This window comes from Hyaena hyaena, unplaced genomic scaffold (assembly GCF_003009895.1).
Source record: "Hyaena hyaena isolate Hyena2069 unplaced genomic scaffold, ASM300989v1 scaffold_49, whole genome shotgun sequence".
NCBI classification, from domain to species: Eukaryota; Metazoa; Chordata; class Mammalia; order Carnivora; family Hyaenidae; genus Hyaena; species Hyaena hyaena.
In genome coordinates, this window is record NW_024080681.1 from 1,572,541 (window position 1) to 1,592,520 (window position 19,980).

Consider the following 19,980-nt stretch of genomic DNA (forward strand, 5'->3'; position numbering starts at 1 on the left):
TTCCATTCAGACTATCACTGTGGCTGCCTGTGTAGAGTGGCGAGCAGGGGCCCCGCGGTGGGGGCGGGGGTAGATTTGGTTTGGGGGACTACAGTGGTGCCTGCAGAAGGTGATGATTCTGCTGGAGCCCCGGGCAGTGGAGATACATAGGGAGCAAAATCAAGAGGATCTGGTAAGGGATTGGTCATGGGGAGTGTGGGGCTTCAGGATGACTCCTGGGCTATTGGCTCCCACACTGTGGGTGGGGGTGCTCTCAGAGATGGGTAGGACCACAGTAGATCTGGTGTGGGAGGCCAGATCGTAAGTGCTTCCTGTACGAACCCACCCAGCACTTAGCGCTGTTGTAATTAATCATTATCTGGGTAGTGATGTGTTCATTGTATGAATTTTCTGGAAATTATTATCTCCATGAGGGTGGGACTTGAACTGGTCTTATTCACCAGGAAATCCACAAGGCCTGACTTGCTGGCATTCAGCAAATGTTTGCTGAATAAATTAGTGACCATCTGCCTCATTCTATCTGCCCAGGGGAAATCACCGTGTGAAACATTCACTATTTCTGTAGGCTCCATGCATCCCAAACAGAATTTGTTACTGACTGCACATGCTGGAGTCGAAAAGCACTGGGCTTAGAGTCAAAAGATCTGGGTTGGAGTCCCACTAGTTATGTGCTGTGCTAGCAAAGGTCTATAGACAAGTCAGAAATATTCAGAAATACGTCCCCTCTGGGGGTAGAGCAACCCGGAAGCCAGGCCAGTCAGAATATAAACACCATGAACCAAGAAGCAATGATTATTATTCTGAAGGTGTTAGCTCTAACATGCCCTACAAGGGCTCATTTTATTTCATTATCTTTCATTTCATTTCATCTTTTATTACTTTTTAATGGTGGGATCCTAGAGGAACCTGAAAATAGATCAGGGATCTCCAAGAAGGGACTAAATTTTCCCTCGGTAGTGAGGCTGCCCCAGAAGGAATTTCTCTAGGAGACATTTCCCCAAGAGACGTGTACCTATCATCATTCTTTCTTTGGGAAGAAGTCGGACGTCAGAGGGTTCAGGGTGTGAGAGCTGAGTCATGGGGGGAGGGGAGGAGCACTGACCCAGCCACAGGAGTTCTGGCTGGAGACCCAACCTGCCCTATAACTAAGGACACACAACCCCAGTCCCAGAGGGGCCTGAGTTTCTGCAAATAAAGAATGAAGACCTTGTACTAACTTAATGCTCATTCCCAGGGTGAAACTGTATTTGAGGGTGTTGTCGCAGAAGCAGAAGAGATGGTAGTTTACAAGATCAAAGTCAAGGTGGGATGAGACTGTTAACCTGAGACATTAGGAAGCATTTGTTCAAATCTCCAGTTGCCTGTTAGCTCATGGAGAAGATGCCCCCTAAACCCCAGTGTAAAGTAGGTCCTTCATTATTTCCTGTCATAGAGCCTACTTCAGGAATAAATCATAAAAATTACACAATTTTAAATTAAGTATTATTTGTTTGATTATGTTTCAAACATGTCTCTTATATTTTACAGGGTATAAGTTTTATGAAATGCTTGTTTTATATGAACAGAATTTAGCACAGGGCCTGCCAGGCATGGATTAAGTGTAGGTCTCTTGGGTGGGTGGGTGGATGGATGGATGGATGGATGGATGGATGAGTGAGTAAATGAGCATCGAAACAGTTCCCAAGCATCAGCATGCCCTATTGTGCTGGGACATTTACCTTCCCATTCTTGATGCACTTATTCCCTCTTTCCCAATAACTGCTCCTTGTCTCTGAGGGAAAAAGACTCAGAGCTCCTCAGCTTGCTTCCCGGACTTGGCAATCAGACTTTTTTTTACTGAATATGTAGCTGCCATTCTGATAGTCTTCGCTTTTATCATTACAGGGTTAGAACTTAGGCCAATCCTGAAGATTATTTCATGGGTACCAGCCAGCACCCAATTTCTTGTTTGCTGGAAGTTTGTCAAGGCCTCCAAGACTGTGGTTCTGACAGTGACAGCCAGGGTGCCTGGGTGACTCAGTCGGTTAGGCGTCTGACTTCGGCTCAGGTCATGATCTCGCGGTTCATGGGTTCAAGCCCCCCAACGGGCTCTGTGCTGACAGCTAGCTCAGAGCCTGGAGCCTGTTTCAGGTTCTGTGTCTCCCTCTCTCTCTGACCCTCTCCTGCTCATGCTCGCTCTCTCTTTCTCAGAAATAAATAAAACATTAAAAAAAATGACAGTGACAGCACCTCCATTATTTGCGTCCTTGTGTGTCAGGCCCATGCTGAGCATTGCCATCCACTCTACCAAGCCACCCTTTGATGCAGATGCCACCCTTACCTTTGTTTCCCAAATGTAGGTGCTGAGGCACAGAGAGGAACTTGCCCAGAGTCATGCAGAGAGTAAGGGGCTCGGCTAAATGTGGATCCAGGCAGTCTCAGTAGAGACACCATGCCCTTACCCCTGAAAATAGATTTCTTCTTGTCCTAAAAGTGTGTTCCATTCAGTCGAGTTCAGCTCCCGCTGTGAGATTTCTATTCTAGGGTTCATACTGGGTCTCTAAGTAATGCCCAATTGCACAGCAAGCGGGTGTGGAGAGGGCTGCTGTGTCCCGGGGAGAGGAAATATTTTGATTTTTGAGTGTCAATGGTGCATACAAGTTCTGCAGATTGTCCTCCAGGGGCGGCAGGCTGCGCTTTCAGGGAAGGCTCAAGTGTCCGCTCTGGATGCAATCAGCCCAGGGAGGAGGGGCAGGTGCGGAGCCCCCGAATGCCCAGTTAGGGCCTGGGCAGCGGTGGCCCCCACACCGTGGTTTCTCTGACAGAAGGCCTGATGCCGAAGGTGTGCTGCAGCCGACGTCACCCCCTTCTCATTGCACGTATTTCAGTTTTAAACGATAAGCATAAAAAAAGAGAGTAAATTTAGGAATTAAATTCAAAAGTGTGCCAAATAGCAGACCGTAGCATGCAGAGGATGGATGAGTATTTCATACAGAACCATCATAAAGTAACAGAAACGCTCCCAAATTAGTGCTTTTAACCCTTTTTTAAAAAAAAAAAATTGTTTGGATTAAGATCAAATCTTAAACAAGCCTGGAACCAATATGCTGTTGTTTCTTCTGTTTGTATCAATCTTACAGCTGTTGCTTTGCTAGGATTAATTTGTCTCTGAGGGGTTTCAACACTATCCTCCCTGGTGTATTTTCAGAGCCCATAATGTCATGTAATCGGGACCATGTTATTTTTGTCTGAATCTCTAGGAGTGATGTAAGAGGAAAAAGGAAACTAGCTAACTCCCAACCATTTGACCAAAGGTTAAATTAGTCTTGGCCTTTCCCCAGCTGGACAGAATGGTGCTCAGTCAAACATTTATTCCACCCAGCAGAATGGAAGTCCTCTTCCTTTCTCCGTGAATTGTTTTCCTTAGATATCCTTCCCCCATCGTGCCCCTAAGTAACAGGGCAACGTTCTCATGCCCCTCCCCCTCCCCACCGTCTTCACGTTGTGCATTATGGATCGTTAGCAGTGGAGTAAACTGTGTTAGAAAAGTCAAACGAGGTGGAAGCAGATCCTGATGTCGGAACCGGAAACAAGCGTTCCTTTAAGAAAGGCTTCAAGCCATTAAGTGGACGTAAGGAGGATCCACTACTTGCCCCTTGGCCTCATCGCTCATGCAGACACCGGTTTTGCCGGGATCTCAGAAACGCCCTGATGACTCTGACTGGGGCTCCTTCTGAAGCTGCCATGCAGGGCAAGTCAAACGCCCCACCCAAGCCTGGTAGTTGGTCCTCTTGTAAGACACATAGACATGTTGACTTTCATTCTATCAAACCTTCTCTTCCTGCAGTTACAGGAAGCTCTCTTGGGGCCTGAGGGTGGTCCTGAAAAATTAACATCCCTCCATTGACAACACTATCTGTTTTGCGCTTGGAGTCACTTCCGGGCAGGAGTTGTGGCTATTGGGTGACACGCCAGGCCCAGGGAAATAGTCCTATTTCTTTTTTTGGCATTTTTCTTTAGCTGGCAAGCAGCAATCCCTCAAGTGGCAGACTTCAGGTTTCTGAAAAAGTGTCTTCTCTTCCAGGAGTCGGGACTCTGTAGTAGAGGAGAGCTGAGGCAGAGAGTCTCTGGAGCTAAAGAACTGTGAAGCAAAAGCTAACGCTTACTAGGACTTCGCCAGGTCTGGGCCAAGCGCTTTCGGTGCATTGCTTCCTGGAGCCTGTGCACTGATCCCGGGAGGAAGGTCCTTTTGTGGTCCCCATCTTCAGAGAAGGAAACTGAGACTTAGGGCACCTGTCGTGGGTCTAACATCACAGAGGCAGTAGGAGACCAGTCTGGGATCGCTGGGAGGACCTTCCTAGACTGCTCCACACAGCTTCCCCAAGAGGGGTCTGTGCACTGAGCCTCAGTTTCTTTCTCCCTGCAATGGAAACAGCAACATTTGTCTTTCCTCCGAGTGTGGTTATGAGACTGGAATGAAGCACAGCAGTGAAAAGAACAGCACTGCGAAGCAGCATGCAAATGTTTTTGCTTTTGTTTTATGGCTGAGAAATGATGAGCACCAGGGACTCACTGCCTCACAAGCTTCTGTTTGTGGTCTGTTTGTGGTGTAATTTGCAGGATAGTTTTTGGTGATGGGGGCCCATGTGATGGTGGTGGTGGTGGTATTTCAATTCTTAATGAGTGAGTGTAAAAAAAGTAGGAACAAGAAAAGAGGAAAGGAGTCTAAGAAAACAAGGACCCCATAGTGGCCAGGAAAGAGAACACAAGATGTTTAAGAATCAACTCTGGATCAGTTATTTTCCCTCTTACCTCCTTGCTTGAAGTCCATTTGGTCATCCACATCTAACCGAGTTCTGTCAAGTGCATTCCCCAAACAACTCTTAGATCCGACTTCTCTCCTTCTTTTCTGTCATTGTTTTGGTTCTGGTGACCATCGCCACTCACCTTGACTTTTCTTAGCTTTCTACGTGCTCTCCGTGCTTCGAATCTTATTTTCTGCTTCCATTCTGCCATCAGAAATCTTACCCTTCAAGGGCCACACCACCCCCTTGAAAAATAAAATCTAAATTCTGAGCAGGAGTCCCTAACCCTAATTCCCTTACGACCCAGACCCTGCTAGGGTCTACGGACTCAGGCAAATGAGACCTCGTAGTTCTGGATTCCAGACGCACTGAACCACTGGCCACTGCCCGTGCATGATGTTTCCTCTGTGCTTTTAAGATTCATAAAGTGGGAAGGATGTGCTTCCTTTCCTTATCCAGCAACCTCCTATGCACCTTGCAAGTTCCAACTCATGAATTGTCCTTCTGTGTATTCTGATGGCACTGTGCTTGAATTACCCAAAAGTATTGTAATCGTTCAACACCAGTCATTCTTCGAGAGGGTTTCTTAGCTGTGGGAGCTATTTATTAGTCTCTATCAATCCCCTGTCTTGGAAACAGAAAGTACTTGGGAGAAGTTGTCCAAAAGGATGAATGAACCTCTAAACCTGGGCTTAAGTTTGTGCAAGATGGTTGGCTCTTCCTCTTCTCTTTACTCAGTTCACTGGCTGTGTTCTCCTACAAATTTTCGTGAGTTTTCCAGCAACTGTAGACATTGTATTCATGCTTCATGATGTGGTATGGCTATTTCTGATTCTTTCTGAGTTGAGGAAGTGGGTGGTATGTAAAATATCTTAAAGCATGCAAGCAAAAAATGCTTTTTCAAAATGTGATGTTTATGTCCCAACAAACACTTTCATTGAACTCTGAAGAGTCTTAGAAAAGAGTCTGGTTCAGTGCAAGATTTGAACAAAATCTCTGCCAGAAAATTAACCCAGGGAAATGAACCCCACACCTCCCTTATTCTGCTCTTTTCATTGGTTTAACAAAAAGGAATGGAATGTCGTTGACAACACTGTGTTATCCCAAGGAGTGAGATTCAGAGCTATTCTTTCCATTAAAAAGAAACAATATAAACTCTGCAAGCTGAGGCATATTCTGTTATTTTTTCATGAAAACCTATTCCAGTTCAGTGGGTTAACCACAGCTATTTTGGGGATACACTGTATTAAGTGCACAGACCCAAAGCCAAAATGTCATAGACATTTTCATTGTTCTAGTTGATATTCATTGATACATATATGTATGTATGTATATATATATGTATATATATATGAATTTTCTCCACCAACCAGCATATAAAATCATCAAAAAATAGAAATAGATTTAACTTCTAATTTTTACTCATCTGATTACAAATGCAAATTAAGCCGTGTGTGGTTAAAAGCAACAGTGACAACTTGAGCCAAGTTAAAATGAATGACTTCCCCAGAAAGCTGCTCTTTAGAAATATTTCTTGGACTTCTCCAGAATTCTAGACAAAACCAATTTGTTTTCCGGGAAGTTACTATACTAGGAATAGTTATCTGGCTCAGTGATTCCCAAACCCTAAGCTCAGGATTAGTATAGGGTAGGTGACATATGAATCTTGAAAGGAGATTTTCAAAAATTCCCAGACCCCACCCAGATCCATCGTGGTTTGATAGGCATGGGGAGAGCCTGGAAGACTGTATTTTGCAAAGCCCCGACTGATTCTGCCACAAAGTTGGGTCTGGGGTCCACTCTCACTCCATCCCTTACCTTGCATAGGTATAACTTGAGGTCGCACCTTCATAATTCTTTAAGTGGCAGCTCTGTCCGGGGACCTAGAAGGTGTGTGGCAATGCCCTGCACTCTGGGGTTCCATGGCGAGAGTCACAGGCTCAGTGAAAATGTGTTTGCCACTCAGAGAGCTGAAGTCTGGTGTTCATGGTTCAGTCGACAGCCTCTTCATATGTAAGCGATTTGTCACAGATTACTCCGGAGTTTTTCTGTTGTGCAAGAGAACTGGAATGGCCTAAGTAAAACCACTCCTCAGCAGCCTCTGCTCTCACGAATCCTGAAGTTTTTCTCAGATCAGGGTGGGAAGGATCGAGGCTTTCAAGCTAGACTCTTTTCATCTGGTACAGATCTAGCCCATGCGTCTAAATGCTACGAGGTCAGCAGAAACCAGAGACCTCAGCCTGTTCTCCAAGCTGCAGGTCAGAGCCTGACTGATGGATAAACTCACTGGGGAAGCTCCCCAGGGATGAATGGGGGTGCAGTTACTATAGAACACCCAGTAAGGGCTGGACCCTTTTATACTGAAAGTTGGATGATGCAGAAACATAGCAAGTTATTGGAGTATAGCTCATGTCCATGGCAACAGGTGACCACTGGACATCAAATCATCTCCTTCAGAAGGAATCATGAAGCATTTTGAAGTCCTTCTTTCTCATCGGATATGTATAACAGATTTTAAGGAATATTTTAAATACTTAAATTATCCACACAAATGGGAAAAAAACAATTAAAAAAAATCGTTCTGACTGAATGTACTATTCCCATTTAGGCAGAGAAAGTAATTTAATTTTGGAAAAATGATAGCTTAATCTTTATGTTCATCTCTCTTGTAGCGATAAGTTGGAATGGGTAGACAGAGATTTGTATTTTTGCTTAAAATTTTCTTAATGTTTATTCATATCTGAGAGAGAAAAGAGCGTGAGTGGGGGAGGGTCAGAGAGAGAGGGAGACACAGAATCTGAAGCAGACTCCAGCTTCTGAGCTGTCAGCACAGAGCCTCACTCAGGGCTTGAACTCATGAACCATGAGATCATGACCTGAGCTGAAGTCGGATGCTTAACCGACTGAGCCACCCAGGCACCCCTTTACTACTTTTTAATAGTCCCTTGATTTTTTATAATGAAATGCATCTCTCCAGAAGAAGGACAATGATAGAATTTGAAGTAGCATGAATCCAAGTGTTGAGGAGACTTACTCTAGTAGTAGAGATCATTTCAAAACCTTAACAAATTTTACAAGCTTCACCCTTAACCCAGATATTTAGTATATCTAGAGCTGTTTAGAGTCAAATCCGAGAAGCATTGTTCTTCAAGGTGAAACGAACCTTAGCAAGGCCCTTATCCAGTCTGAACCTCAGACGAGGTACCAGAGCCCCGAGCGGCTGTGTCCTGTCTCACACCACAGGTGCCAGTGGCCGTGCTGGCTCTGAAAACTGGGATCATGCTAACGCGCTCGGTGGCGGCCCTTCCTTTTCAACCGTGAACGGTTAACCCTGGAGTGACAGCTTAAGGCCTCTCTACCAAAGGAAACAATTGTGCTGCTTACCTGTGTTTCCTTAATGCTGACAATTAACTCTGCCTTTGTATAGTCTAGTTTCAGGATCTCCCATTTCTCCCCAGTCTGGAGAAATCGGCAAATTTTAAAAGAAGCCCTTTTCCTGTACCTTGTTTAAGGCAAAAAAAGTATCTGAACGGCCAGCACGTGCTCCATCCTTCTCTTTGGTAGATGTCAAGAACAGCGCCTGTGAGGATTCGCTCCCTCCACCCGGTCACCACCTTGTTCTCCGCTGGTCCTTCAGATCGGAGAGCCGCACATGGTCCTCTTTCCACGCTGAGGAGACCCCGTGGACTCCCGCCCAAAGTGGCTGTCATGGAGTGTAGGCAGTCACCGTCTTTCTCGTTTCCCTCTCCCTTCCTTCCTACCCTTCCCCTCTTTCTTTCTGATGGTTTGCCCCCTCACCCCCACTGCCATGCCAGATATCTGAAGCCGAAGTGTGTTGAGTGAATCTCACCACGTGTGGGTAGCCGGAGGCCTCCCTCACACTTCTCCCCACTTCACCTCATACTGGGGACATTTGCAGTACAGCCTGCTACCAACGGATAGCCTTGGCATCTGAGTTTCCTTTCACTGCTAATTTGGTACGCATTCTGCTAACAGCGCATTTCCTATTTTCTAAGGAACTGAGTTTCTTTCAGTGGCTGCATGAGTACAATTTTCTTCAAAGCCGCGGTTCTATATTCTTTCCTCTTCCTTCTTAGCGGTTGCTCTGATGGGCAGACATTATCCTGGCATTGGGGGTCCAAGCCGTGACAACAACTCCATCCCCAAAGGGAATTCACTTCGCACACAAGATTTCAAAATATGAGTTCTTATTGGTGGCCCTCACTGGTTATTTTTACAAATGTATCTGAGTTCTTTCGTATGGTGGGGAGTTTCAAAAACCTTTTTGCATACAAAGAGCTATTCCCTGACATCCACTGGCCTCATCAACAAGCCCCGAGTTAGGGGAGAGATGTTGAAAGTAAACCCTGTATACCGGTGAGTGTGGTCAACTGCTGCTAGAGACACTCAGATGCTGTAAAAGGAAGATATGCCCCACCACAGACTCCCAACTGCATTAAAAAAATTTTTTAATGTTTGTTTATTTTTGAGACAGAGAGAGTATGAGCAGGTGAGGAGCAGAGAGGGAGACACAGAATCCAAAGCAGGCTTCAGGCTCTGAGCTGTCAGCACAGAGCCTGATGCGGGGCTCAAACTAATGAATCGTGAGATCATGACCTGAGCCAAGGTCGGACATCCAACCGACTGAGCCACCCAGGTGCCCCCCAGCTGCATTTAAAAGATGGTAGATCTGTACCAGAAACACAAAAATGCTCAAATGTTATTGTGAGAATCTGGTCGCCCAAAGTCCTCCAGGAGGCAGTGAGTGTCTGAGAGCAGGCGGGGCAGAGAGGCCAGGGCTTCATCTATCACCTTCAGGGCCGCATCCTGGGCTGGGGTGCTTCCTGGGTGGGCTCCGCCAGGCAAACAGAAAGCCCATTTGCATTTCTTTGTTGCACTGTTTGCATTTTGCACTTTACCACCTGTCTACCCAAAGGTAGAGGTTCATTAAAATGTTCTCCAGCCTGCACAGTACCCCTTCCCAGGAGATAGGGTTTCCCTTTTCCCACAGGACTCTCCTCCCGAGCCCAGCCCTTACCTCAGAAAAGCCCAGGCAGCTTTTTCTTCCAGACAACTTTCCACTCAGAAGCTTCTCCTTTGTCTTCTGCCCCTTTTCCTTCTTCTCATTTCTATCAGTAGTTTGTGTCACCCTGGACATGCCTATCCCACTCTGATAAGCCTCCCTTGATTAACTTTGTGGATTAGAGTTAAGCTCTAGGCTCTATCCACACAAAGTCTTGGACGGACAGTGGGTCTGACTGGATGCAGAGCCAACACATCTCTGCATTTGAAAGCTGAACATCTTTGTTTCCAGAGGTTTCTAGCTGGAGGCGATAAGCACTAACTCCCATAGAGAGGAGTATTTTCTTCTATGTCCTCTCCAGATACTTCTGGACCTATCTACAGATGACACCCTGTGAATGGGGAGCCCCTCACATAGTTCACCCTGTGTTTGGATGAGTTTTTGAAACTTTTCTTAAAAGGTTACTTGGTTCTCTGTATCAAGTTATATCTATTTGCCACCCCAAGCTAATATAAAGTTAAAACAGTTAGAAACCGTGATTATTGTTTCATAATGATACTTTGGACCTTTAATATATCTTGAGTAGAAACATTTTTCTATAGGAATGGTAACTGGGTGACTCATCAGTTGAGTATGCACCTTCCACTCAGGTCATGATATTACGGTTCGTGGGTTCCAGGTCCATGTCGGGCTCTGTGCTGACAGCTAGCTCAGAGCCTGGAGCCTGCTTCGGATTCTGTGTGTCCCTCTTCCTCTCCCCACCGCCCACCCACTTGTGCTCTGTCTCTCTCTGTCTCTCTCCCTCAAAAATAAATAAACATTTAAATAAAGGGATGGTAACTATTCTTTGAAATAAGCATCAGGATGCATACTCTGTCAATAAGGTACTTGAAAATGGTTCTGCCAGAGAATATCTGAGATGCATGCAGTTACTACACAAATGTATGTTCTCAGAACAGACATTTTAACCTGTCTCTGTCCCAATTCCACAAAAACAAAAACAACATTCCCAACTTTTTCATTGTTTTTGGGGCACCCGGGTCACTCAGCTGGTTAAGTGTCTGGCTCTTGGTTTTGGCTCAGGTCATGATCTCATGGTTTTGTGAGTTTGAGCCCCACCTTGGGCTCTGTGCTAACAGTACAGAGCCTGCTTGGGATTCTGTGTCTCTCTCTGCCCCTCTCCTGCTCACGCTGTCTCTGGTTCTCTCAAAATAAATAAATAAACTTTAAAAAAGAAAATGAAAAAGAAACCTTTTTCATTGTTTCATTTTTTATTTTTTTAAGTTAATTTTAAAGTTGCCACTTAATTTAGTAGAAAGTTAAGTCCTCTCTAAAACCCTTAGGCATACTGCTTAAACTCTGAGTCTTAGCCTCCCACTCTGTAATTTGGGGATAATGATGATACCTGCCTCACAAAGTCTTGGGGACCAAATAAGATAACAAATGAAAGTGCTCTGAAATGCAAATGTTGGTTGTGAGTGATTTATTTCCTTTGACTGGGAACAAGAAAATCACCATAATCACCATTTGCCTCTGCCCACAAGCAAAATAGTCATGCCATGAGTTAAGCTTTTACTGGAGTTGTACTTTTCCTAAGAAAGCCTGGTGATATGTGTGTAAAGAAAGAGACATTCACATTTTAGAGGCCCAGAAATGAAGCTGAGTCTGAGTGTTTTTATGACTTGGAGAATTTGATTTTGTATTATTAGACCACTAAATCTTGGGAACCAGTGTAAAGCTCACTAACTGTGAGCTTGGACAAGCCATTGAATCTGGTCTTAGTTTCCTTATCTGTAGAAAGACTTTGGGCTAAATGTGGACCTTCCCAACTTGACTGTGGGATGGCTTTTGCTGAGCTGTTATAGGAAGGAGGGTAATAATAGTAAAAGCTACATTACTGACCCTTTCTGCATGCCACTCTGTCGGCTCATCTATCCTCACAGCTGCCCTTGGCAAGTACTAGTATGTTTATATCAAGGATGAGGAAATTAAGGCAAGAGAGGTTATAGGACTTGGCTCAGTCCACACAGAGAAAGCCGTGGAGCTGGGTGTGCACCGGGCTGTGTGCGTTCTCAGCCAGTAGTCTCAACCATGCTCTATGCTGAGATAAATTATATATATGTTACATTTGTATTCATTTAACTTACCCATTTAAACAAATCTATGAACACATTCTTAAAAGAAATGAAAACTTTCCTGATAAAGCTAAGTGCTGTTTGACAACCCCATTCCTATGCCAACTTCTTCCCCACAGGTAACTACTGATAGACATTTGGTATGAGCCTAAGTCTTCTTCTATAGAAGACTTTTAACATAATACATGTACCCTGGTACATGGAAAGGAGTTAGCAAGTGGGTTTATTCTATGTAGAGCTACACAAAAGTATATTTAACTAGTATTGATGGCATCATATCATTGTGAGTCTGCACTGTCACGATTACTAGTGAGAATGAGGATCTTTTAATATACAGACTGAACGGGCTTTTTGTGTTTATTCTTCTGCGAATTACTATTCATATTATTTGCCCAGTTTTCTATTGGCCTTTCTTTTTTCTTATTGCTTTCTAAGGGCGCTTTATATATTCTGGATACCAATACTTTGTCACATATATTGCAAATATTGTCTTCTAGTCTGCTGGATGCATATTTTTTAGATCCCACCTATTAAATGCTTTCTATGTTCTAGGCTTTGACATGCATTGACAATAATCCTTGTAATTATGTGTTACTCTCTCCCACAGTTTCAGAGAAGAACGTGAGATGCAAAACATAAGCATCTTGCCACCAGTCACACGTAAATGGCAGCACCAGGATTTGAAGCCTGCCTATCTGAGTCCTGACCCAGACTTACTATCGCTCTTGACTTTATCTATTCAAACAGTTCCATGGGGCCAAATGCAAGGATCATTGTTTAAATATCAGGTCATTCTTAGAACACAACAAATTTAAACTTTTAAATTCAACTAGTAAGTTCCCCTCTTTTCCACTAATGCTATTTGGTGTGACGATATGCAAGCAGGCCCTGGAAGTATAAACACAACCACAAATGCTTTGAAGGTCGAAGCCAAGTCTTATTCATCTGGCGCTACACCAGAGCCCGCTGCAGTGCCTGGCTTGTGGGGGCTCTTGATGAAATGAAAGGTTCTGAGTGTAGCAGGCCGAATTCTACTTGCCTGGTGTTGCCGCCGGGGAGGAACGTGTGTTCTTTAGCGTCCCTGGGAATGTGTTTCCACTGGCGCACCCCCTACCCTCCCGGATCCTGGGCTGGGATCTGTGTGCGGGCATCCCACCTGCAGGGACTCTCCCCTTCCTCTCAGCTCACCGCTCTTGCTGAGTTCCAGAAAAGCAGCTTGCAGCTTTCAGTGCACTTGCTGGCCTGGCACACTTAAGAAGCCTTGATCAAAACCAGCTAAGTCTTAGGGTCACAGAGCAAAGGACAAGTAGACAGTGGTATTGAGTTTCTCTTCAAGAGCCTCTCTTCCAGAACACCAGAACATGCCCACCTACCTCCTCACAGGTTCCATTAGCATTTCAGAGGAGAGGAAGGCAGCCATCATTTTTTTTTTTTTTTTTTTTTTTTTTTGCTGTCATCCATTCCTGGCCCACCTTCCCCTGCTTTTCCAAATCAGTCTTCAAGGCTCTACAGGCACATTCTACTTTGCTTATATACACTTAGGATCTACCCTTGCCTGACGGACAGATGTTTTCCTCTTGAGGCTGACCCGGGTACTCTGGGTTTTCTCTTCTTGCTTATATCTGCACTTTTCTTTTTTTTCTCCCTAGAAGCTACTGTGCTAGAGGGAGTCTGTATGAGGCTAAGTAAGATTCTGGGCTCTGGACACACCTCTGAATCCTCTAACTGTGTGCCATGTAGCAAGTAAATATAAATGCCTGATGGGCTACATAATAAAGCAGAATGTTCTCACTCTCTGGTCCCTGCCCTTTATTCACGCTTTTAATATACTGTGTGGAAGCAAGGAGGTATTTAAAAAACTCACATGTCACCTTCTCTATAAAATCCACCCCTCTCCAAACTCTGTCTCGCTCCTGCTCCCCTTATCAAACTTGACCACTTCCCTCCTCTGCGTCTCCCTGAGGCTTTTCTTCTTCCTGGCACAGCGCTTATCCTATGACATTAGCATGAGTGATTTATTTCTCTGTCTCCCACCTTAGAAGGTGGGCTTCAGAGGACGAGCTTCTCCCACCCTCGAGGTGCTCCCAGCACCTAGCACAGCACCTAGCTCGTGAGCAGGGAGCAGTCATCCTGCTGAAAGTATCGAGGAAGGACAGAAAGAAAAGGGAAGCCGGGGAAGCGGGGCTGGGTTCTGGGCAGAGGGAGCAGGTGCCAGAGGGGACAGTCAACAATAGCTGTCGGGTCAGTCGGGGCTGGTGGCAGAGACGGCAGAGGGTGGACAGCGGTAATGGAGATGTGCGGCCGGGCAGAGGCTGGCGGGTGAGGGCCCATCACCCCGACAGACGCTCCACCCCCTGGCCTAGAAGGAGCCTGGACTCCAGATCCTGTGCTGCCGCTTGTGATTTTTTCCTCCAATCTCAATGCCATCCATGAAACAGGATTGGCCAGGCCCCTCATAGGGGGTAGTGCTGGGATAGAAGTGGAGCGATGCCGGCGAGGAGGCCGGCCCAGGGCAGGGGGCCAGCACACAGCCGGGACCAGAGCCCAGGTGCCTGGCCTGCGAGTCAGGGCCCTCCGGCCTCGGGGGGCTGCCCCGCGGGCTCCAGAGCAGGAACCGTGACCTCAGGACCTCTGAAGATTCCGCGCACATGCTCGCACACAAAGCCCAACTCGCGGCCAGCTCCGAGGCAGGCCAACTGAATTGGATGCTGAGAAACAGGAAACAACCAAGCCATGAAGTAAGCTGATCCGAGTGTTGAAAAGATAATTTGTTCAGAAACAGACCCCTGGTGAAGCTTCCCTGTGTTATTTATTAGCCAAGGGCAGGAGTCTGTGGAAATGACAGTTGCTGGGACCATTACTGGGGGATCTTTAAGGCCATTACTGACTCAAGAATGAGGAACGAAGATGCTTTCGTCTCTAGAATTTCCAGCTCCTTTCCTGGGAAGCTTTTTCAGATCTGAAATAGGTGAGCTTCAGGAAAAACAATCCCTGTGTGTAAATTCGGGGTGCCACAAAGGATGGGGAGAGGAGGAAAGGAGGCAGGACCCACGGTGGGGCTCAAGTCTGCCTGGGCACCGGGGAGAGGCAGGTCTTACTTGTCAAGTCTCCCTCTGAGACAGCGCCAGGGTCCCCACGCTCTTCTCCCAGCAGCCCGGAAGCCACGGCTGGGAGTTGGGGCTCTAGTGCAGGAGAAGCCCTTCCTGGCCCGGCTCCATGCTCGGGGAGAACCCAGCTCTCCCATCCACACAAGGTGCAGCAGAGACCTCCCGTCCCTGACAGCAGTGGCTGTGAGCAAGGACCCCAGCAACTGCCAAGCATAGAAGGCAGAGCGCCGTGTACGAGGGCTTGTCGTTGCCCTACTGCTCCAGGAGGCGTGATGCTTTTCCGTCTCTAAGCCTCGGTTCCCTCATCTGGGGGGAAGGAGGCTACAGAGCAGAGCCCGCCACCCAACGCCTGTCTTGAGACCAGCTGCACCAGTCACTTGGGCTACAAGTTAAAAATGTCCATGGCATCTTTGGAAAGATACCAAGAAACCAATAAGAGGTGTGCTTCTGGAAAGAGAGCTGGGGACTCCGGGGACCAGGCTTTGGAAGGAAACCTTCCAATACACAAATCCTTTTTTTTTTTTTTTGTAATTAGCTTTTGAGTTTTAAACCGAGCACATGCAAACAGCTGTTCAGTAATAACTAAAGCAATTCACATTGAAAACAAGGCAAATCATATATACAGATTTCCAGGCCAAACCTCAGTCCCATTGAATGAAAATAGCCAGAGAGGAAATGGGGCAGTGTTCTTAACCAATTCTCCAAAGTGACTCTGATGCCAGGTTCAAGGACCCCGCCTCTCTTCTCCCCACCCACGACCCATATTTTACAGGTAAGAAAGCTAAGCTTTGAGAGGGGCAGGGATGGGGCCAAGTCATACTGTTGTTTCGAAGCAGAAACAGCAAGAAAGCCAGATCTCCAAACCATGACACCCTCACCTTCACCCTCACCCTGCTGTGGCCCCCAGTGTGTTTCTGTCTCCATTCTACTTCTCTGCACAAAAAGACTTTCCTCGTCTCAGATCCCTCCCTCTTCAAACTCTGCTTTCTTTAAGCTGATCTCGAAAACTGAGTGATGATGTGTTTAGTGGGTACTAATGGGCTAATGGGTTCTATTAAAAGACGCTGCCTGAACCCTTCTGGAAACATTTGCAATTAATGGCTATGTTTTACTTCCGTAAAGTAGTACTGGGGATTCAGTATAACAAGTTTCCAAAAATTCTATCCCAGGTAGCAGAGGAGAAAAAGCACCGGGCTGAAGTCCTGGGTTGAAAGGTTCCCCACGTGGAGGTCATTTCTCTTTCTGGCTCATTTTCTACGTCTGTCAGATGAAGGTATTGGACTGAATAATCTCAAAGGTCCCCTTTAACTCTTAAAATCCCATTATATAACCCTGTCTAAATCTTCCTTTTCTGGCTAAATCTATATTTTCAACAACAGGCACTAGAAAATACCACCGCCCCTTTGCAAAACAGTTCCCGGTGAACAGATTTTAATGAGGGTGGGAGAACCATATCTGGCAGGCTGGGGCATTGAGGACCAACCCCATACTTCACGGTTTTTTGCAGCCTTTCCATGGATGAGTCCTCTGCCCTCACCTCTGCAGATCTGTTCACACCTTGGTATCCACACAGCAGATGGAGGTCCACCTACCAATGAGTGGCTGTGTCCAACACTCCCAGGCTCTCCTTCCTGACCATGGAGAGCCCTGGCCCTGCACAATTTGGTGGCTGTGAGGACCTTCCTCGGCTGAGGACATGGAAGTGTGATTTAAACTCATGTATAAGCACATCTTCCAAAGTCTTAATGACCTTCAAAATAGGAAAGAATTTAATTGGAGGGTATGGGAACTTCTCTCCTAGAGTAGGGCTTTAAAGGTTATCAAAACATTTCTGAACAATGTGTTGAATAGACAAGACTAAAACTGTGGTTTAGTTTCCTGAAAAGAATTCCTGACAAGCTAATTTGTTATAAAGTCCTTGATATCGCTGAGGGTAAGTGGAAAACATAAAGGACAAGTGTTTCCAATATGTATGTGGCTTTGCGCATTAGTTTATTTGTTATCTTTGAGCGGGAAATGGAAAAAAAAAAAAAAAAAGCCAAATCAGAATCCTGGGTCATCATGGCTCTTGGGATTGAGTGAGTTTCCAGGGTGGTTTTATTTTCCCCTAGGCTTTTTAAGGTTATCTATTCTTCTTGTGGGCAAGCCTTGTAACTAGTTTGGAAGAGTAACAGTTTCTTGTGGGAATGAAACAGACAGGCAGAAAAAAGTGTTCTGGGCATTTTTCAGCGTTGTTTTCTATGGTTCTTTAGGTTTAGCTGATTGTACCAAGGCCTCTGCTTGGGAAAGGGTTCTCATTTTCAACCTCTGGGCCAAAGCAGCCCCCACTCCTCTGAAAGGGCCTGGAATGGTAGAGTCATATTTTGTAGCTCTGCGGAGAGGCGATGCCTTCCCACAATGTTACTACTCTTCCAAAGGTGTTACCATCGCCTTCCTGAGAACCTGGGCTTCAGTTTAAATATTCAGACAGGCAGGGGACTCCCTCCTGCACACCTAGGCGAAAACCCCACCAGGTTCTTTGGGTTTGGAAGCAGTGATACAACGATGCTGTAGTAATAACCTCAACATAGCAAAAACTTAGCACGAGGCAGCAAAAGCCTCTTCTAAGTTAGTATTTGCCTCCTTCACCAACTTGTCCCCACTTGCTACCTGTTCTTTTAAACAAATGGGTACCGGGACCACGTCTTCTGTGGGACGCAGTCTCTAGGTCTCAGTGACAGGGCATGTGGAATACTGGTCATAGACATGTGGTTTTAAATGATTATATCCTGCCAACCTTCCAGCATTCACCAGAGTGCCTGGCTCAAGGCCCACTATTTAAGGCCACCTTAAAGTGTGTCCTTAGGGGTGCCTGGGTGGCTTAGTCGGTTAAGCGTCCGACTTTCGCTTGGGTCATGATCTCACGGTTCATGGGTTCGAGCCCCGCGTCGGGCTCTGTGCTGACTGCCAGCTCGGAGCCTGGAGCCTGTTTCAGTCTGTGTCTCCCTCTCTCTCTGATCCTCCCCTGCTCACGCTGTCTCTCTCTCTCTCTCCTAGGAATAAAAAAAAAAAAAAAAAAAAAGTGTGTCCTTAAATAGGACACCTTAAAGTGCAGGTGTCCTGCCTGGCTTCCGCACGGGAACCCAAAGCCATGGATGTGCTAGAGCAAACCCAAGGGACTGTGAAATTTACGACCTCTCTGGGACTGGAGCTCTCCTGAATACAGATTTGTACATCCATCTTTATTCATCGCTACCGTTTTTTTTTTTAAGCTCTTACAGTGGACATTAGTAAGCATTTTATACACATTTCTTATTCCACTCTCATGCTAACTGTGTGAGGTAGGTTAATTTTATTACCCCCATTTTCCAGGTGGGGAAACTGAGGGTTTAGATAGTCAATGAATTTGCCAAAGCACACAGCTGGTGAGCAGTGGAACACTTCAGAATTTTGCTGCTTTGCCCATTGGGGAAGCTCTTTATGTTACTAGCCTAACTGTTACTAACAGTTACTAACTCCCATTCCTGGATTCTGAGTGTGTCAGATCTGAACTTAAGAGTAGTCATGTGATGGATGGACACCCTGTACACACACCCCCCCCCATGGTCCCCAGCATTTGTCTGACAAGCTTCTGTCCCCACCTCTCCCTGGCAAGGCACAGCATTTCTTTTAGCACACAGTTAAGGGCTGGGAGTGGACACTGCTCCAGACTCCGAGAGTGTTTGTGGCCATTATGCCTCCCGCAGGGCCACTGGGGAGCATGAGCTAATTGTATTCACAAGTGGCATCTGGAATGTATCCAATTTTACTCGAATTCCGTGCTATTTATGAATGAACCTAACTTGGGAAATGGAGACCGAGATCTCAGCTGTTTAGCCAACAAACGCTTCCCAGGGGTTTGCCAAGCTCTGGCAAACTAGAGACACGATGGGTTCTTGTTCATTGCTACGTGGCTACCCTCATGGGAATCTTTGAAAGCTCCCCCTCAACCAAGAGGAACTGGGAAACGTTCTACGTTATGAATCCTTCCATAAATTGGATGTATCTGCTTGGAATTAGAAGAGGGCTTCCGAGAGTCCTGGAATCACTGTGTTTGGGTCTAGATGGGATGGGGACTGGAGGAGCCTCTGTTCTTTGCAGCTCTGGAGCGACTGGGGTTGGAGTACTTTTCAACCTGCTCATAGTATAAAGTAGGAAGCCTACTGCACATCTCTGAAGCAGACTGGGGAAACCGCATCATAAAAGAAATTTGGCAACTCGAGCCCACTTGGTAATAACAGCTATTTCAGGAGGAGAGGAAGGACAGGGACCCTGCTCTTGAGAAACAAACCAAAAAAGTAAGGCTCAAAGACCATGAAACCATGAAGAGGCGCTCATGCTCCAGCAGGAAGGGGGCCCAGGCTGGGCTGGTTTCAGGTTCCTCCTTGCTACATAGATAAATGGCCAAAGGAAACATTATCTAAGCAGTTTCACATCAAAGGCGACATGGCAAGCTGATCTTCCTTTTAATCTGGCCAATAACCAAGTGAGAATTAGATGATGTACGTGCTTAAGAAGAGAGCTCATGCCGTTCTGGAGTGGACTTTCCCATGCTCTCACTCCCAGCCGGCTCCGCTGCGGAGCAGGGGCTGTGTGAGGCATTCTGGGCGGCACCGGCAGCCCAGTGAGAGACCGCGGGCCTTGCAACCGCCCCACGAGGCCTCTGAACAATGTGTCGAGTACGCAGGACGGAAACCTGGGGAACAGCCAGAGCTGTGTGCGTCCCCCTGGCACCTAGCTTGAGGGCTGCACGTGTGGCCCGCCTCCAGGCAAGGAGGCCTCCCTGGAATCCCCAGGAATCCTATCCTAGAGAGTCAGGGCCTGCATGGTGGCCTTAAAGCTGAGTGAGAAATGACACATAACTGGTGTCCTACGGGCACTTTGTTACTATTTGTAGTTTAGAGCCGTGTGTG